The sequence below is a fragment of the Euprymna scolopes genome, chromosome 35 (assembly GCF_053919585.1).
Source record: "Euprymna scolopes isolate OS-2025 chromosome 35, ASM5391958v1, whole genome shotgun sequence".
Taxonomy (NCBI): domain Eukaryota; kingdom Metazoa; phylum Mollusca; class Cephalopoda; order Sepiida; family Sepiolidae; genus Euprymna; species Euprymna scolopes.
The window spans coordinates 79,123,210-79,143,884 of NC_136516.1; positions in this window are offsets into that span (position 1 = coordinate 79,123,210).

Sequence of the window (20,675 nt, forward strand, 5' to 3'; positions counted from 1 at the left end):
TCTAACGTTCACAAGAAACATAAGTTGGAACAATTACATTGAGAATATTGCCAGAACAGCTGAAAAGAAGGTAGGTTCTCTCTACCGTGCTTGAAAGCTGCTAACGCTCGAAAGTATCCTGTACATTTATAAGGCCACCATTCGCCCATGTATGGAGTATTGGTGTCATATTTGAGCTGGTGCATCTGCTATTAGTCCCTGGCTCCTAGACAAGGTTCAAAAGAGTGTCGCCAACCTGATAGGTCCTAACCTGTCATCTAAGCTTCAGCCTCTGCCCCCCTGTATTGTACCCCCCTGCCTGTTCTACAAGTACTTTAACGGTGAATTCTCCGGTAAACTGAAAACATTTGCACCCTCTCGACGTAAATACCTCCTCCAAACCCGACAAGCAGCTAAATCCCATCTTTTCACAGTTGAGATTCCTAGATGTAAGAGAGTCTTCTACTCCAGTAGTTTCTTCCACAGAACCGCTACACTTTGAAATTCCCTTCCGAATCCCCGCTTCCCCAACTGTACTGACATGCAGAAGTTCAAGTGCAACGTAAACCGACATCATACTGCCCAACTCCCTACATAGTACTCTGTAGCTTATGCCCCTGATAGTAGTCCCCTACATCAAAGTGGCAATGTGTCTTTTTATGAGTGAAAATTTAATAAAAAATGTAATAAAAAATACACACACACACACACACATATATATATATATATAGAGAGAGAGAGATAGAGAGAGAGAGAGAGATTTGTTTGAGGATATAAGGAAAAACATCAGAGGAGGGGGTGTTATATGCTTTATGTTCATCGGTATTTCGAAGCCTAATGCTTCTCATCAGGAGAGATTCTAGGATATCTAGGTTACAAATGGTACAATGAGAAATCTAAGTATATAATTCGGGCGATATTAAAGTATGTATTATATAAAGGGTATATGTCTGCGTGTTTCTATGTGTGTTTCTATGTTTCCTAAAATCCTGTTTCATCCGCATCGTTGCAGCATGGACCAACTATCATTAGAACGAGAGAACTCTATGACACATTAGATCGAAAAATTGGAAAAACAAATCGACAATCGTATAGAAATATCGTCTTATTTGAAGGGAGGTTAGCAAACACTTTGCTTTCGACGGATTTTACAATTGGGAAACGCCCTCCCCATTTTGCTGACTTTTATTCTGTTTTTTTTTTGTTTTTTTTTTACGACCAGGCAACCCTAGATGCCCCAGCAACTAGTCTGGTATAAAGGGAAGAGATGGTTAATGGGTATGCAGGGTATCTGGGGGATGAGCTAATGTAGGTAAATTGAAGCAGTACTGGGAACTTCAGAAAAATTTGGAATTCTTAAGAATAGGAGGTATGAGAAATAGGAGGATAATATACTATGAGTAATGGTTACGATATCGAAGATAGAAGCAGACAAGACTGTAAAATATTTATTTTGCTTCCGTCATATATTCATAGTCTGTTTATTATACAAACCTTATTCGTTACATATGTGCGTACATGTTCTCGTGGAGTCCCAGGGGCAACACTTCCTCAGACCAAAAAGGAATTGATATTGAACTTTTTGGGGCCTAAGGAAGTGTTATCACTGAATTAGAACTCATTACTCATATTATATTATCCTCCTATTTCTCATATATCCTATGCTTAAGAATTCCAAACTGTATACCAGCTCTTTCCTGCATTAAGCACTCTTAAAAATCACGCGACGTTCAGTTGATTTATATATAGGAAACCAATCAATACTACCGGTATATATATATATATATATATATATATATATATATATATATATATATATATATATATATATATATATATATATATATATAAAATAAAAATAAAATTACAATTGATCCAAGATGGTAAAACTAGTATATTACAAATATTAAAAATTTATATTTATAAAGTTATCTCAGCCAGGTGTAAAAGCTCGATAAAACCAAATAGGAGATAGAGCTTATAATACGAGCAAACAGTTAATAAAACATGTTAAAAGACACTGTGAAAAGGAGTTAAAAAACATATTTAATCTGAAAAGGAAACACTTGATAAGTGGATAGTCCTTAATCCGCTGAGTTTCGAAGAAATACTTTCCTTATATATATATATATATATATATATATATATATATATATATATATATATATACATATACATATATATATGTGTGTGTGTGTGTGTGAACAGAGAGAGAGAGAGAAAGAGAGAAAAAGGAGAGAGAGAAAGACCGAGAAGAAACTAGAGAGAGATTTAATGGAAGGCAAATCGAATATAATTAACTTAAATTAATTTACATGTTCAAAGAAATCAAGTCCAATACTACCAGGAAGACAATGATTTCAGAGATGATATCAATTTAGTTATATATAGTCTCGTAATCAGCTCAAAAGTGGATGAGGTGACATCAAATTATTAAACAAATAGCAGTATTCATTATTAATCATTTAGACCATGTTATTAGTCAAGTACATTTTATTTTGATAGATTTAACATTATAATATTTCACGCAATATTTTACTTGAAAAATGTTATGTTTAATCATATAATGTGCCTTTGTTTTCAAGTGATTCTTCTGACAAATAGAGAAATATGTCTGCCGTAGCTTTTTTACACAGTGATCACCACTTATCAAGGCCCGGACGCCACTCAGGGATAAGGGTTATTGCAAGTACATTACGTTAGTGTGGAGATTTATGAAGTGTTTACATATAGGAAACCAATCAATACTACCGGTATATATATATATATAACAAACACACATGTATCGGTTAAAAAATTCAATTAAAATTTATACTATTTCTTTTTATAAGCCGAATTCAATGATAAGAAAATCGATAATAAATTTTGTAATCACTTGTTCGATCTTCATCAAATTCTAAACCGATTAAACTGATGATCCCACTAAATGCATTGATTTGTACATTATCTAAATAATATCGATTTTTCATCATAATTTTAATCGATTGAAACATGATTAGTTGTTTGAATGAATGCAAAATTGCCGACTAGCTCCGTTGTAAACGGCTTCGAATTAATCTTTAATTTAATGAAATTTTTCATTAAATAGAAAAATGCATTGAACAAAGGCTGGAAGCATTGACTACTGTTAAAAGGGCATCGGTTCTTTTCAAGAAATGCGTTGTTTACATAAAAAAGAAAAAAAAACGATTTTATAGACTGCAAATACACATTGATTCGATTGAACTATTTTACAATAATTTTTGATTAGGTGAATTTTAACCGATTTTATTCCAAACTCGAAATTGATTACAGAAATCGAGTGCAGAAGTAAATTCAGTGCAGATTAATTAAAACGATTAATGAAAGAAAGAAATCGTTCAAACAACTGCAGCGCGTGTATTGGATGTAGTTCTTTATTTAAGTGTAGGGAGTAATGAAAAATAAAATGCATGCACAGTTTGCATTTCATTTGCCAAAAGATAACTACATGTGGCAGAAATCCAGCTATTTTCATTTATAGGAAGAATTGGACAAATTCAGCGTTAGTGTTAGCTAGCATGCATTCATTAAACCAGTAAATTATATAACACTAGAATCGTTGTTTTTTACCAACGAGAGATCGCCACGCACGATCAAGAACGCATATAACGTCTTTCTATCCCATACGTGCGCGGGCTCTTTATGTGATCGTCTTTTGTTTTCTTCAATGTCGCTTCTTTTATCGGTACCGCGTTTCATGAATGGTTGTGATCGTCTAGTGCTGTGGATTTTCTCGTCTTATTAACATAGGGGAAATAAACTTTACATTCGTGAATGACACGAGGCGACTTTGCTAAGTTTTCCTCGAGGTGTTATCATAAAGAACTCATGGAGGAAAAAGATACCCTCTTTTTAGTCTGCTTCTGAATTTTTTAGATGAGGATTCCTCATTTGTACGGTTTTGATTTTTCGGACTACTGTTCTCACCTTGATTCTTTTTCTCACAACGTTTCGGTCAATGTAACCTCCGAACTTCTTCAAGTGTATCTTGTCGTAAATCTTTCAATCTAATTCGAGAATGGTTCTGTCGAACTCGAACATCTGCACATGATTTCGAACGAACCTTTTGTTTCATCCTCAGGGATTGCATGTCCTCGTTCCGTGAGACAGGGATGGATAGAAATACTAATTCATTCGTAATTCTATTTTGAGTATTGTGCGCAGGGATTTGTAACGCAGTGATTAAAGTTCTTGGTAATATTCTGTTGTAAGTTACACTGTTCAGGAGGTTGAAGGTTCAATCCTCAGTGCGGGCGACACGAAAAATACAATTCCAATTCACGTAGAAGTTCAATTGAGTCACGACTTACAAAACTAGAGCATACCCGTTGATTAAATAACACCTTATGTTTATAAATCGGGCAGATATTCGAGTTCGATAGAAAGATTCTTGGATTCGACAAGATAGACCTGAACATAGTCGGACGGTACATCGACTGAAACGTTGTGCTAATTATACTCAAAATAAATAAACAGTACTCCGGATAATGAAAATAGTATTAGACCTCATCTAAAAAGAATCAGAAACGATTTTTGGAAGGCTGATCACGGTTGAAAATACTCGGAAGCTTATGTAACTCAATTCAATTCCTTTTACAGGCAATCCATTGTTATGTAAATGAAATCTATGCAAAATAATTATATAAATATATCATTTATATTCAGATTGCTAGACTTTTCATGCACGAATTCGGAAATATTGCTGCCGAATTTTCTTTTGGAATTTTCTGCATGTGGCAGTGTTTTTCTTTTGTTTTTTTTTGTTTTTTTTTAATAGAATGACATTTCAAATGAGATTCTTCTTCTCTCCACATCGCCATCGTTGCCTTCTTTAAGTTGAATTATGCACTTATTGTGGCTTTGTTTTATTGCGCAGAACACAGTTGTTGCAATAAACCAGCAGGATAAACCGACTATGTTAGGGATTTTATGAGAAACATTGTTGTGATACGATCGACGTTCTCATCCAAATGTAATAAAAATGACAAAAACAGAGGAAATAAGTTTATCTGCAGGACAAAGGTATAGGAAGTTGTTCCCCAAGGAACACGAAGAAGCTAAAATAAGATTTAATAATAAAGCTCTTTCAATAATTAGGACAAGAGGACAATGGAGGTCAATATATTTAAGGTTAATTTGCGGACAGTATTTAAGTTTTGCGAGGATTTTCCACAGCTAAGAACATTTTACGAACATTTTTATGTTTCTGATTAATTTTCAGTTTATCATTGAATGATATCTATAATATAAATCTCATCTGTCTGTTTAAATGTATGTATGTGTGCATGTATGTTTGTATGTCTCGTAAAAGTCTTTCGACAGAGGCGACGGATCCTGATAAGATTGGTATCAGTTTAAAAACGGTCGACAAATATCGAAAAACTGTCAAAAAAACATTAATTGCTTCACCCTAAACTTGGCCGTTTTGTACAAGGAGGAATGACTTTTTGCGCCGATATTTTAACAAGTTATTTTCTCCGTTGGATTGACTTCGGTTAATTTCGATACTTCAGACATCTTGCCGCGTCATAGAGACATCGGCTAAGACGTCAGATTTTCTTTCACTTTCTTTTCCGCCTTCGCGTTACGGGTTCGAGCCTACCTGCCTGCCACCCAACACCTTTTTAACATCTCTCTTAACCCTGGCCGCCTACTGTTGCTTTGATCCCCTCCCCACGCTACTACCATTCTTTTAACACCTCTCTCCACATTCACGGGTTCGCGCCTGCCTGCTTATTACCACTTTTTTTTTTTTTGCTCAACACACCCGGACAACGCTGGGCACCTAGGCGAGGTTCAAATAAGATTCTACCCCGCCACATCGTCATCATTACCTACTTTGAGTTGACATGTAAACTTACTTTGGCTTTGTTTTGCTTATCTAAGAAACAGTGGCATTTTCCAAGTACAGTATAACTCCTATAATTTGAACACCCGCTTCGTTCAACTTAGAGGATGCTGTTCAAGTTTCGTGATAAAAAAATGAGCTACAGTTAACTTTAATTTTCTAACAATTAAGAAATAGTAAATGAAATTCATTGGTGTATGATACTTCAAGTATATATTAAGTTGAGTTTACGATATATTGCAAGTAAGAATTGTTAAATATTATTGCCGGGAACAAAACATTGAAAATAAATTAAATCTACTCTTAGTTGTTAGGTATTTATTACCAAAGTTATCATCTACAGAAATCATACATTTATGTAAAATACAGTTTTTTTTAGTTATTCATTGAATGGGTCTCATTGCAGTTTCTATTTTCATCGATTGAGCTCTCGGGCGCTGCCATTTTATTCCGTAAGCGATCACGAAAATCTACAATTTCTTGGTTCTGGTGCGTCTTTTTGATTATATCCCTTCGGAGTGACATTGCTTGCAAAACATAGTTGTCACTAAAGTAAGGACTTTTTTCTAGAAATTTTATATCCATCTCCATAGACTTTTCTGCATCATCCCATGATATTGCTTCATCAGAGTGTTCTTAGTTATTTACATTAGGGTCTAGAGAATGGGAGCTGTCTCTATTTTCATCACCATTACTGCCTTCAAGATATTGATCAGTTGTTTCCTCATCTTGTTGCACCCACATTTCAACATCATTTGCATTAAGTGATTTAAGAACAGCGTGGTTGGTCGGTAACCGTTTGGTTCCAAGAATTCTTTCTAAACCAGATGTATTTTCTGATTCTTTAGTTCAGAAGACTTTGGCGCTGAGCATAATTTACCCTATGCTTTTGTTAATGTGCTTGCTCGAACTTGATTCCATGCACTTGTGAGGGAAAATATGGCATCTTTGATAGTAAAATGACGCTGAAAATCGCTTATACTCACGGTACTATTTATCATATTCATCATGAAATCATTTCTGTAGAAACATTTTAAGTTCCAAATAATCCCTTGATCCATAGGTTGGATGATAGAAGTTACATTAGGTGGTAAGTAGCACACAAAAATATTCCCACAAGATGACACTAGTTCTGACTCAGGAGGATGTGCTCTACAATTGTCCAGCAGAACCAAGCACCTTGAATCAGGTTTACCTAATTCAAGAAAACGCCTCTGTACAACTGGCACAATCTTGAAAAAAACATTTTTTAAACAACGGTTGATTCATCAGTCCATTTCGTTAAGAATAATAGGATACTGGCAAAGGCGAACCTCCTTCAATGCTCAGTGACACTTTGATTTGCCGATGATAAGAAGCTTATCTTTATGAGTTCCAGAAGCAATAGCGCATACCATCATTGTTAGTCATCTTTATTTAATTTGAATCCTTTTATTTTCTGCTCCTCGGATCCGGCTACTGTTTTTGTAGGTAAGCACTTCTAATTTACGCCACTTTCATCAGCGTTGTAAACATCCTCTGGTGTTAAACCATAATCGGCCATTATCGTCTTGAATTTGTCACAATAATTTTATGCTGCGTGTGTATCAGCAGACCGTTGTTCGCCTGACGTTGTTAATTGTCTTATACAATGTCTACTCTAAAATCTCCCAAGCCAGCATTCACTGAATTTCATATATTCTGCGATATTCAAATCTTCCTTAAGAGATTTTGCTTACGCAATTAACATGACCCCAGATATTGCTCCGCCTTCATTCCGTTTTACTACAAACCACTCATGCAATATTCGATCGCATTCAACTTGCTTTGGTCTGCGAAGAGTCCTTCTTTTGACATGTCTTTTATTTGAAGAGAAAGGAGCAGCCTTCAATATTTCCTCCTTTTTCTTTTTGATGTAAAACAGTGTACTTCTTCCAATCTTATAATCTCTCAATATAACGCTATTTTCAACCCCAGTATCTAATTTTTCTATAATTTTACGTTTTTCGAGTAAATTCAGTCTCACTTGTTTTCTTTTAGAGTCGTAAGTCATTGTGATAGGTTGTTTTACACTATTTTAAATATAGCAATCTGAAAATTTTTTTTAGAGTTAATGTAAATTAATTATCAATAGCTAATCTACATTAATTACATAGTACCAATATTAACATTTCTGCGCAATATCTGACTAAATCATGTAAATAGTATTACTGCAACTCCGCATCAAATATGCTAATACAATTTCAATGATGAAACAGTTCAAGTTTAGAGAAATTCCAGGTTTAGAAGAAGTCCAAATGAGAGGAAGTCCAACTTTAGAGGAAGTTCGAATTAAAGGAGTTTTACTGTATATATATATATATATATATATATATATATATATATATATATATATATATATATATATAAAGAGAGAGTGGCCTGAGCGAGAAAGAATGGGTATGTGTGAGAGAGAAAGAGAGATAAGATGATATGTAAGATATTGATATACAAGGAAGACCGACGTTGCCCGGGATCGAATGAAAATAACTACTATCATATTTATAAAGAGTTTTAACGTTCGTTTTTCTGTTTTGCTTTTTTGCTTTTGTTTTTCCGATTTTTACATTTAACATCGTTCGTTTGCCTTACGTTAGTTTTTTTTGTGTGTTTTTCCATATTTCTTTCGTCGTATTTTTTCCATCTTTATTTTGTTTCGTCCCCTAATCGAATCAGAAAATATTAGAATGTGTAAAAACACGTCCGTGAATTTATATGGCGTAATTTTCAGTAAAAGTGCTAGAAGCGATCACGTTCCCTCAGCCATGACTGTGTCGAATGCCTAAGTAATTCGCAATTATATTTTATGTGTCCTTCGCGCTAAGGATTGACTATTTTTGTTCCATAAGAGGATAAGTTTTAAACTGAATAACCAAATACTTTATACACTACGCCCCGGGTCGTGGCGGAAGTATGCTACCCTCGTGAGTAAAATAAAGCACCTAGTTCGAAATTCCATGCAGATTCCCGAGTTCGACAGAAGGATTCCCAAATTCGACAGAAAGATTTCCGAGTTCAAAAAGGTCAACCTGAAAAAGGTTGGAGGTTACATCTATCGAAAAGTTGTGAAAATAAACTTCAAGATGAAAACAGTAGTCCGTATAATCCAAATGATAGCTACGTTAAGAGGTAACTAATAAATAAATAGTAAGAGCGCATTTAAAACCAATAAAAAGGTAACAGCATACGTTAATAAAAGATACTTAAGCGCTACAAATAATACACTACCTCGTGCATAGAAAACGTGTCGTGTCAAAATTAGTAGTTGTTTGTATGTACTATCTCCTCGTTTTAAACCTAAACCAAAGCAGGAGTTTTAGTCACATACAATTTACAAAACGTCGAATATTCTAACTTCATACTAATTTCTTGAAATTAGGCTACCTTTTACATCAATGAAAGCATAAAACACAACTACGTTCATCCATAAAATTAAAGGAAATAACTCTCATAGCTTAAAAACATAATTCTACTTTCATTTTTAAACGCTACTGGTGTTGGTAATAATTATAATTTAACATAATAAATTAAATATAAATTAAATTAAAAATAAATTAAATAAATTAACTCATATAATACTAGCGGGGGGATAGTACCCAGCGTTGTCCGAGTGTTTGGAGGTGTGTGTGGTCGAGCGGGAGTGGGGGGGGTTGATGAAAACCTAGGAATAAGCGAAGTAAAAAGAGAAAACAGAAAAACGAACGTTAAAACTTATCTGAAAAATAAAGCGGGGGGTACTCGGGCGGGTAACGGGGGTAACCAAAACAAAAAACACAAAAAAAACTAACGTAAGGCAAACGAACGATGTTAAATGTGAAAATCGGAAAAACAAAAGCAAAAAAGAAAACAGAAAAACGAACGTTAAAACTCTTTATAAAATTTGAAAAATACCCCCCCCCAAAAAAAAAAAAACAAGTGAAAAATGGCTTAAATTAGCCTGCTTCAATATTAAAATTTTAAAAATCGGTGGGTACCTGGGTTTTTTTGGGGATGTGTGGTCGGTCGGGGGTGGGGGTGTTAATGAAAACCTAAGATTAAGCGAAGTAAAAACAAACCAGAAAAACAAACCTTACGTGAAAAATGGCTTAAATAACCCTGCTTCAATATTAAAATTTAAAAAATCGAAAAAAAAAAAAGAATGACATCTCACACCACGATTCGAACCCAAAACGTTTAGGTAATAACCCAATGTTCTAACCAACTGAGCTAACACGACGCACATGAAATTGTGGCTGTTCTTCAAATATTTAAACTAAATAAGGTTATGACGTCGTCTGACGCATGCGTAAAACTGATCTCGTCATGAGAGGACGTTTTTTGCTGACCCCCACCCCATGTAGAAAAGTGTTGATTTCAGGGTGAAAAAATTAACGTTTTTGTCCGAGTTTTCGATATTTGTCGAGCGAAGGATTGGGCTTTCATCTGAGACCAAGTTTTTGAATTTTTGTTTAGGCTGTCGAAAGTTTTTAGCAGACATACACACACACATACATACATACATTTTCGCTTTTATATATATAGACTAGCGGAGGTACCCGGCGTTGCACGGGTGTTTGGAAGTGTGTGTTGGTTGTGGTGGTGGGGGGTAGATTAAGACAATCCTGTTAAAAAAAATGTTGGCCGGTTGTTTGGAGGTGTAAAAGAAAAAAATAGTTTTAGTATAAAGGTAGGCTTGAACCCTGAACGTTTGACGCGGAGGTGGAAAGGAAATGGAAAAAAAAAAACCTGCGACCTAACCATCTCGACCATGGAACAGATGAATTGATAAGTGTGTTAAGTTGACGTTTATAAACCGAAATTAGCAAGTGCGACAACGTCAAGTTGCGGAAGCCAGTTTGTTTTCCCCGCTACGCGGCGATCAAACAATAAATAAACACAAAAAAAACTAACGATGAAAACAGAAAAACGAACACGTGAAAAATGGCTTAAATAAGCCTATTTCGATATTAAGGTTTTAAAAATCGGTGGGTGCCTGGGTGTTTTTGAGTGTCGCTAAGAATAAGCGAAGTAAAAAACAAAGCAGAAAAACGAACGTTACGTGAAAAATGGCTTAAATAACACTGGTTCAATATTTAAATTTAAAAAATCGAAAAAAAAAAACATCGCACACCACGAATCGAACCCAAAACGTTTAGATAATGAACCAAGGCCTTAACCAATTGAGCTAAGGCGACGTACATGAAATTTGTTCGGTTTTTCGGTTAACTGGACATGAGTCAAACTTTTATATATATATATATATATATATATATATATATATATATATATATATATATATATATAAATTTAAAGGTGATTAGAATAATAGTCTAAAGAGCTAAGTGTATTTTAATGTAATAGTGAAATTACTAGTTTAATTAAAATACAGGAAATGCTCGTTGTAATTTAGATATATAATAAGCTCGATAGTTAAATGTCCTAGAGCTAATTCAATATTAAGTAATGTGATTTATAATTTAAAAGTTTTAAAATTTTTAAAATTTAAAAAAAAAATAAAAAAATAAAAATAAAAAAACTCTCTCTCTATAGATATTAACTGTAGCGTCTCTAAATCAAAATACGCTAACGGAAACAATTTACTGCACGAGCGTCGCCCTTTTAAAATTCATCATTCAATAAAATAAAAAGCTATAGCAAACATCTAAATGACTACTTTAAATACAGTTCCTGATTTCAAAAAAAGAAAAACCAAAAGGTAATTATATATCTATATATTTTTAAATCAAATTTATTATGTAAATTCAAAAATATATATTTTTTCTACTGATTTCTATCTCTAACCTATACCAATTTTCTTATTAATTTTCTTATAAATTTTATATCCAAACCTTTTACTTCAATTTTTCAGATTCATCTGCCTTACTTTTAATGCTAGGTTTATTTTTGGTGTCTTTTCAATTCAATAGAAATCCTCCTAAAATTGCTGATGAGGAGACCGTGCTTACCAAAAAACTATGTATAATTATTCTACGTGACTTCATGTATACCACAAATAAAAAGCACGGATTTCCGAAACGATCGTACAGATAATTGACTTTGCTGTTGTTCCTTCTTATGAAACTGATTTTTAATTTAATTAAATTTTGATTTTTAAATTTTAAAAATTTTAAAACTTTTAAATTATAAATCACATTACTTAATATATATATATATATATATATATATATATATATATATATATATATATATATATATATATATGCACATAAAGTTATGAACAGTACACAGTACATAGGACCCGAGGAAAGCCGGGAAGAATTGCTAATAGAATATAAACTTTCGTTTTCCGTATAATAATTAATTTGTGAGATAGTGTACCTTGTGTATATATTATTCAAATTGTTAACAAACAAGCAGGGATAGGATTTATTATAACAGATTAAAAGGACAAGATGGAACAATTATATATTTCCGATGCTACCTCAAAACAAGGAAGAAAACACGGCCTCGATTACAATCTCGAATTTTACATGTGCCACCGTTTTCGTAAATTAAAAAAAAATAAAATTTCTTTCTCACGGTGAATTATATTGTTCAGGGAGCATGATTTGCATTTTTTAATTTTTTAGTAATTTTATCTAACGTCAAACAATATACAGGCCCACATGGGCGTAAGGAGCTGATATTTGAAACTAGACAGGGAAAGTATGTAGTGAGTTAAACAGTGATATGTTTGTTTACATTATATTTGTAATGTTGTATGTTAGTACAGTCAGGAAAGCAAGAGACTTGGAAGGAATTTTAAAACTTTTAGAGTAGACTAGTCTGGGTGCCCGGCGTTGCCCGGGTGTTGTAAGGTATGTGTTGAGCGCAAAAAAAAGTGGTAGTGGGCAGGCAGGCTCGAACCTGTGACGGCAAGGCGGAAAAGAAAGTGAAAAGAAACCTGACGTGTTACCCCTACTCCATGACGCTACCGGAAGTTCGGAACGTTGAAATTAGTAAAGTCATTCCAACCGATACGATGGCTTGCACAAATTGCGACGCAAAAAAGCGACCACTCTCTGTAGAAAAGTAAGGTGAAGAAAAAATGCTTTTAGCTAATTTTTCGATATTTGTCGTCTAAAACGTTGAACTTCAACACGATACCTATCTCGTGAAAATCCGTCACAATTGTCGAAGGTTTTAGACATACATACATACATACATACATGCATACATTTAAACAGACAGGTGAGGTTTATTTGATATGAGACATTCAGGTGTGATTGGAAATTGCGCTACTTGAGTTAATTGGGGTTATTTAAGACGCGTTGACACAATTTCTACGAGTTCCTCGCAGCTAATTCCGTCCAAATACTTGTAAAACAGGCAAAATAATACAACATTGCGGTGCTTAGGCAGAGATTGAAACATGGCCCATAGTGCAGCACCTATTAGATTTGAGACTCTTTTTGAACCCTTTCTAAGAGGTAGAGACAGAGGTACCAGCCCAGATGTTGCAACATTACTCCAGATAGGGAAGAATGATAGCTTTGTATAGAAATAGGATACTAATTGTTTAAAGGGACACAACTCTGTATATTGCGGCAATGGTGGGGTCGTTCTCTGAGTAGTTCTCTAAGTCCGCCATATAAACTCGAATCTTTTTCCAAAAATCAACTTCTGATTAAAAATAAAATTTAAAAAAAACTTAAGCTGATTTTTTTACAAAATACCTAAAGGATAAACTTTTATTTAATGAGATAAACATTTTTAATATGATTAATGTAATTCAATCAAGAGAATGCGCGTTCAAGTTTTAAAAAATAAATAAACAAGGTTTGGCATGAAAATACTCTGCCTGGGAGTGTTTGCCGTCTCAGTCGCTATTGAACCGGAGGAAAGAAGGTATTTAGAATGATTGAAAAGAAAATCTATACTTACAAGAAACAAGTAACGCCCTCTGCCGGGTAAATGTTTGTTGGCGTAAACACACAATCGATTTGATTTTAATTTGCTTGAGTGCTTTTGAGGGGCGATTATTGATTGGGAGAATCATTGTCCCAGACAAGGCGGCTGCGTCAGACAACGGTCCGACCTTTGCGGCGAACCAACTTGTCCCGTGATTACGGCTGTCAACCACAAGATTAAAAAACGATCTAAGACGCACATGAACACAGACACATACAATCAGTTTTGCACACGTCGACACATACATCACACGTAATGGCAATAATATCGATTCAAGCATTTATTATTCATATTGATAATATTTTTTTTATTTTGTTTCAGCAGTCTCGTTACTCTTGCTTTCCTCGTTTTGTTCTTTATCTTCTACATATTCAATGAGCGGTGTTTCTGAAAAAGGGAGAAGAATTGCTGCTTTCTAGATCCCAATCTCTCCATATAGCACTTGTTATTATCTAGTTGTTTTTTATTCTGGAATGTTATTGTTTTATTGTTTTTTATTCTGAAATGTTATTGTTTTATTGTTTTTTTATTCTGAAATGTTATTGTTTTATTGTTTTTTTATTCTGAAATGTTATTGTTTTATTGTTTTTTATTCTGAAATGTTATTGTTTTATTGTTTTTATTCTGAAATATTATTGTTTTATTGTTTTTTTATTCTGAAATGTTATTGTTTTATTGTTTTTTTTATTCTGAAATGTTATTGTTTTATTGTTTTTTTTATTCTGAAATGTTATTGTTTTATTATTTTTTTATTCTGAAATGTTATTGTTTTATTGTTTGTTTTATTCTGAAATGTTATTGTTTTATTGTTTTTTTTATTCTGAAATGTTATTGTTTTATTGTTTTTTATTCTGAAATGTTATTGTTTTAGTGTTATTTATTCTGAAATGTTATTGTTTTATTGTTTTTTATTCTGAAATGTTATTGTTTTATTGTTTTTATTCTGAAATGTTATTGTTTTATTGTTTTTTATTCTGAAATGTTATTGTTTTATTGTTTTTATTCTGAAATGTTATTGTTTTATTGTTTTTTATTCTGAAATGTTATTGTTTTATTGTTTTTTATTCTGAAATGTTATTGTTTTATTGTTTTTTTTTTTTGTTTTAGCTCTTTTTTCCTTCTCTTATTTATTCTCTTCTCCATGTTATTTTTGCAGCTGCTTAGTAAGTACATGCCGTGTCTGGAGTAATTTCCATAAAAAAACAAACTCACAGAGTCAATAAAATAATGAACTATGATGCATAAAAACATATTTCCATTATTATTATTATTATTATTATTATTATTATTATTATTATTATTATTATTATTAATAATAATAATATCAGCAGCAGCATCATCAACATCATCATCATTATTAATAATAATAAAAATAATAATAATAAAAACAATAATAATAATAATGATAATGATAATAAAAATGATAATAATAATAACAATAACAATAACAACAACAAAAATAATAATAATAATTATAATAATATCAATAAGAAATAATAATAATAATAATAATAATAATAATAATAATAATAATAATAATAATAATAATAACATCCTTGACCTCCCGGTCAAGATCAAAGTGTAGTATCTGTTGTTCAGATGCTACACTTAAATTCCTTGTTCTCTGTCAGTGGAGGAGAAATCCTTCACGACTGAGACAATTTTTATTTTTGTTCCTTTTCTTCACATAAAAAACGGCCCTTGTGTCTAACTCTGTCCCTTGGGGAGGCATAGTAAATAGGAACAACAATAATAATAACAACAACAACAACAATAATAATAACAATAATAATAATAACAATAATAATAACAATAATAATAATAACGATGATAATAATAATAATAATAATAATAATAATAATAATAATAATAATAATAATAATAATAATCTATATATTAATAGGATATGTGTGTGTTATTTATTTTTCGTGTCACACTTACAACTGGGTGACTGTCGTTTAATTTTTATTGAACTGCATTTCTTGTAATAAATAATTTTACCGAGAATTCTTTATAAGTTTTGGTTTCGGTTTCGATTATGGCTGATGGCACTCAAATCATTTATTTTTCTATAAATAATTTTATCAAAATTTTTTTCATTATTTTTGGTTTCGTTTTCGATTATAGCTGATGACAGTCGAGGCAATTATTTTTTTTATAAATTTTACCAAGAATAAGTTTTGGTTTTGGTTTCGATTCTAGCTGATGGCACACCAGTAGTCTATTTTTTAATAAATAATTTTATCAAGAATTCTACACAAATTTCGGTTTCGGTTTCGATTAAATCTAAAGAAACTCAGGTTATATAGAGATATATACATATATGTTTTTCATACATTTTAGTTTCGGCTTCGATTCTAGTTGATGCACAAACTTTTATTCTTATAGTTTTCTTCGTTCAGTCCGTTTGACTTGGGAATTCCCTGTCTGTTTTCTGCTTCCTTGACTATAATAAATGCAGAAGTTAAAACGTAATGAGATTTTCTCTATTCTCCTCACATAGACCACTGTAGACAGGATCGCAAATATGTCCAAGAGGCAATGTGTCTTGTCTGTGGTAAACAAGGTTAAAATAATATAAATAAAAAAAGAAATCAAATCTAAAGGGGGAAAAACATTGGCATTATCCCTACACATAAAATCATGGCTTGGTATACATCGGATAAAAGTAATCATTAATCTAGAATCAATATACGCGAAACAGATTTACATCTGCATAAAAATAAAAAGCAAAGAATATGTTGATAAACTGTGAAAAGAAGATGCAATAAAGTAGGTTTACAATTGCAGAACACAATTTAACGATTGAAATAAAATTGAACTCAATTGCAACATTGTGCTAAACAAAATGTGACTGAGAAAAATGACACCTAATTCGCGTCAGGTAGTAAACGTTGAACTTTTAGCTGATCACGTACATGGAACAGGAGAATAAACTGAATGGGCCATGAAACAATAAAAAGAACGGTTATACAATTAAGTGTCAGATAGCTTAGGACTGCTATCGAATTATGTGAAAACTCCATGCGAATTACAATAAAGATAATCGTTTTATTGGTTTTTACTGTAGTCATTGCTGAAAAAAATCTCAGAGTTTGAATGCAGTTAAAGATACGCGTGATCGAACACTAACGTAAATATGTTTTATGTTATTATAATTATCATTATTATTAATATGCTTATTATCTTCGACCATTATCATCCTGAACATCCCTTAAAATAAAAATGGAATATTCCAAATCGTACCAACCGTTATTATACTGAAATCTCTTAGAACAAGGCCGATAGCCATTAGTCGTGTGCTCTCGTGTAATGAATGAATGCGTGAATGTAAGATGGACATGAAATTCTTAAAGATAAAATAAAATGACCGAAAAATGGCCTGAAACGACTTAAATAAATAAAAAGTAAATAACTTAGAATAACTTTAATGAACTTAAGGATGAATTGAATGACCTTAAGAATGAATTGAATGCTTAAAAAATAACTGGAATCCTTCAAAAACAACCTGAATGATCTGGAGAATGACTTGAATGGCTTGGAGACTGACTAGTTGTAAAGTGGGTGATAATTTCACATTAAATTAATGCAGAAACGTAATCCCCCACTTTTTATCACAAAGTTACAAACTTAAGTACAGCATGTAGTAAGAACAGATACTACACTTTGATATTGGCCAAAGGGGCAAGAAAAGGGTATTTATTTGCTCCCCCACCGAGCAAATTAGGCACAAGGCCGATTTTTAATGTGAGGAGTGAAGGGGAAATGGGACCAACTCCCCGAGGAGTAGGGAAGCTGGATAGTGACAATTGGTATGAAGGGTTTCCCCTACATTGACCAAGGTTTTATATGTGGGGTTGGCCCCACATATGGTCTTTGCTTACAGTATCTGCCGGAACAGATACTACACTTTGATCTTGCCCAAAAGGCCAGTGTGTATTTATTTGCTTCCCCATTGAGCAAATTAGGCACAAGACCGTTTTTAATGGTGTGAGAGAGGGGGGGGGAACGGGAACCAGCTCCCGATGGGTGGGAAATAGGGAGCTGGATAGTGACAATTGGTGTGAAGGGTTGCCCCTACATTGACCAAGGTCTGATATCTTTGGTTATCTCCACATATGGTCTTTGCTTGTAGTATCTGTTCCGACAGATACTACAATTTGATCTTGGCCAAAAGGCCAAGAAAAAGGGGGCGTATTTATTTGCTCCCCCACTGAGGAAATTAGGCACAAGGCCAATTTTAAATGTGAGGAGTGAAGGGGAAATGGGGACCAACTCCCCGGGAGTAGGGGAGCTGGATAATGACAATTGGTATGAAGGGTTTCCCCTACACTGACCAAGGTCTTATATGTGGGTTCGCCCCCACATATGGTCTTTGCTTGCAGTATCTGCCGGAACAGATACTCAATAAAAGCTTAAAAAGCTAAGAACAGCATCTATTAACAACAGACCTTTGAGCTTAACCAAAAAGACCAAACACAAAAGTGTTACGGACAGGTCGACAGACCGACCGACCGACAAACCGACGGACCGACGGAGTGACTTATAGAGTCGCTTGCACGCGACTAATAAATATGGAATATTCTAAAATGCTTAATAAACAATTGTTTCAAATAGATAAGTTAATTATCGCCAGACATTGTTTGGTTGGTACAGATCACAATGATATTAAGTTAGATATCGTGAGCCAGTGTTTGGTTGGTACAGATCACAATGATAGTAATACTAAGTTCGTCCTCGACAGCCATTTTTTGGTAAGTGCAGATCACAATACTAATAAGCTAGTTATTATTATTGTTATTATTGTTATTATTATTAATATTATTATTATTATTATCATTACTATTATTACTGATTTTAATATGATTGTTTGATTATTATTATGATTGTTTGATTATTATTCTTATGATTGTTATTATTTTTATTATAAATAATAATATTAACATTTACTGCACCACGGGCCACGAAGGGTGTAGTAGATAGAGGCGGTGAATCTTTACGGGTGTAGTAGATAGAGGCGTTGCATCTTTACGGTTCCAGGTGAGCATTTTCTGAAGATAGCGGTTTCAATCCTACCCAAAATAGGCCAGAGGATTAGTTGGCAAAAACGTGGTGAGACAACATGCATGGAAGGCTGTAATCAGTGGGGATAGAGTTACAAGACTCGGTATTTCTATACCGTTGCAATTAACTTCCCAAGGAAGGCTAGAGGATTAATTGGCCGAAACGTGATGAAACAAGAGTTATGAAAGTGAGGATAATAGTACGCAAAAAAAGAAGGAATACACAAATTATGAAGCCTCGCCTCAAAGGATTTCAAAAAACCAAAAATGAACTATAATTATTGGTGTTCATCTTTTTTAAACATTACTAAATCTTGTTTCCTTGCTTCAATTACATGATCACATTGGATATTAATATCCGACAATAATTTAACATTTTCACACTTTATTAGCGTTTTTGGAACATGCTTTTACCATTTTCCATTGCACTCTTATCCTCTTTCCTTGCATCTATTCCATTTAACCCTTTTTTGGACATATCTCAATGCTGTCTCCTCTACGTCCTTTTAGCCAACTTCTTACGACTACTGACAAGGGGTCTACATCCTCTCCTTTTCCCCACACAGTTGGCATAAGGGATTTTAAACTATTTTCTGAATGTGATGTACATATTAGGGCTTCAGTCCCAAACTCCAAGTCACATTTTGACAACCACCGCCAAGATTTCCTTTTCTCCATTACCTCTACTGAATTGACTATGCATTTTCTTCTCAATTGTGTTTTTATTTTGTCCATTATTTGCATTAAATTCCTTGCTCCTTATTATTTACTTTCTTTTTGCCTCCTCAATTTAACATTATACTAGCAGGGGTTACCTGGCGTTGCCTGGGTGATCGGCCCCCTTCCCACTCCGAGGGGTAACAAAAAAAGTCACCCTCTGGATTTACATGCTTGGTGCCGGCCTCCCCCCTTCCGGGAGAGATAATCCCCAAACCCACCTTCAGGGAGGAGGGTGCCTGAAGGCTTCTCCCCCCCCAAGAAAAAAGTCACCTCCTCCTGGCCTCTTCGCCCCCCACCCTTGGGGGGGACACCGGCTCCCTCCTTTGGGGGGGAGAAACTGCCAAGCTCCCTCCTTTCGGGTGAGAAAATGCCAGGCTTCCCCTTTTGGTGGGGGATGGTGGCCAGCTCCCCCTGCTTGCCCGTAGGTGGGTAGAGGATCGGACGCCCTTCCGTTAGGAACCCATCCTTGGGGGAGGTGGAAGGAAAGGGTATAGCCCCTCCCCTCTTCGGATAGAATTTAATAAACAAATAGAATTTTTTAAAAAAAGTAGAATCGATCAGGATCGAACACGCAAACTAACGGTTAACAGTTTAGTATGCATACCCGAATTACTCTCTTACCTTTAATAAAAAAAAAATAAATAAAAAATGTAGTAAAAGAAAGTATAAGCAAATGAATGGATAAACGGGAACGGGCTTGGTTGCCATAGCAACGTGACGTACACAAGGACGGTAGTGAACGTGTGTATGTGTGCGTGTGTGCGCGTGTGCTGGGTAGTAGTAATAATAGTCTGTCCTTTTTTGTTTTCGTGTTGTGTGTACGTGTGTGCGGCTAGCGCCAGAATGGCGGACGTGATGTCGGAGGTTGGATTGTGATGGCTGGTGTAACTTTCGTAATTTTGTAATTTGTAAATGGCAAGTTAGGAAAGAAATAGACCCTTCCAAGATTGACAATAAAGAAGGGCATACTATTTTATGGTAAATTTAAGAACGTAGGAACCATAGTTTTTTAAGAGATGAGATTATTGGATTAACTAATCAGAAATCGTCTGTGGCACACACATCTCTGTTTTTATAGATATATAGAAAGAATAGAAGATAGAAGAAGATAGAATAGATAGATAGATAGATTTTTA